This window comes from Leptonychotes weddellii, unplaced genomic scaffold, assembly GCF_054177405.1.
Source record: "Leptonychotes weddellii isolate Sample4059 unplaced genomic scaffold, ASM5417740v2 HiC_scaffold_31047, whole genome shotgun sequence".
Taxonomy (NCBI): domain Eukaryota; kingdom Metazoa; phylum Chordata; class Mammalia; order Carnivora; family Phocidae; genus Leptonychotes; species Leptonychotes weddellii.
Window position 1 is genome coordinate 1 of NW_027907361.1, and position 1343 is coordinate 1343.

The window sequence follows — 1343 nt, forward strand, 5'->3', positions numbered from 1 at the left end:
AGTGAGGCGTGGCCACGTGGAAGCTACTGTGGGCAGACAGAGAGGACTCCAGCAGAGATGGGGGCCAGCCCAGGTAGGCTGGGGGCCTGGCACAGGACAACCATCAGAAGCAGGGAAGCAGCTGCCCTGGGCTGGGGGGGCGCATGCTCTCCTCATCAGCGGACCTCACCCCCTGCACACAGGATGAGCTTCACTGCCGCCCCACCCCACCCCACCCTCCCTCACAAGAGCCCCCTGGTTGCTGGTGCATGTCTGAGGTCAGATGCTAGACTTCTCCCAATAGGAACTGTCCCTGCCCTGCGCTCTCTTCAGTTCACCTAACACAGGACCCTGGCAGGCTGCTCAGGAGCCCTGTGGGCAGGGGCCGCATGCGCAGGGGCCCCAGGGGAGGGTCTGCGTGATGTCACCTGGCAGGCTGCACAGCCTGGACTCAACCCTCCTGAAGAAACTCTCTCTCTTCTTCTTTAGGTCAACTCCTGTCACACAACGATAATGATGTCCTTCAACCAAACTGAAGACCCAAAGCTGGAAAGGCCAACAAGGCACAGACCGCGAGTCTGCCATCACAGGGCACAGGTGAACGCGAGGTACAAGCCCAAGGAGAAAGATGGGTGTGGTGCCCGAGACAAGCCCCGCAGCCTCAGAGCCTGCTTGGGCCCTTCCTCTGCCGGTCGGACCGCTCCCTTCCCCTTCCCGGCAACACGTCGATTCAGACGGGCCGACAGGTGCAGACGCGCCCTCTGGCTTATAAACCACTGCCCCAGAGGGCATGTGCTCTGGTCCCCACTGGCCCACAGCAGGCTCTCTGAACCCAACACCACGAACACACAGCTGCAGACACACAGTAAGAGCAGCCACCTTCGTCAAAAAGAAAAATAAAATCTCTTCCAAAAATAGATCTGTGATATTGTGATTTATAACAATAAACACATGTTTTTGGACTTCCTGTTTCCAGCACAGACCTCTTAAAACCCTAGGAACTTCCTAAGTGTTGAGAGTGACAAAGGTGTCTTTTGTTGTGTTAATGAGGTGACTTCTGGAAAGCCCCTAAGGGTGGGGGCAGGTTGCCAGGGGAACCAGTCACATGATTAGAGGCTCTGAACTTTCAGTCCCACCCCCTGACCTCCGGGGAGGGGTGGGGGCTGGAGGTTGGGTTCAATCACCAATGGCCAATGGTTTCATTAATCATGCCTACATACTGAGGCCTCCATGAAAACCCAGCTCCCAGGTTGGTGAACACGTCCACCGTCCACACCGGGAGGGCGACCCTCCCAAACCTCGCCATATGTGCCTCTCCATCGGGTGCTCGTCTGTGTCCTTCATCACGTCCTTTAACAGACGCG

At 57.2% G+C, this 1343-nt stretch overlaps 1 long non-coding RNA gene across 1 annotated transcript; it reads left to right on the forward strand.

Moving 5' to 3' along the window:
• The first annotated feature begins 211 nt into the window (after positions 1–211).
• On the forward strand, positions 212–894 carry LOC145719126 (uncharacterized). The gene is made up of 2 exons (XR_014142196.1): positions 212–257; positions 469–894. It is a non-coding gene; the product is annotated as an uncharacterized LOC145719126 (long non-coding RNA).
• The last annotated feature ends 449 nt before the right edge of the window (positions 895–1343 follow it).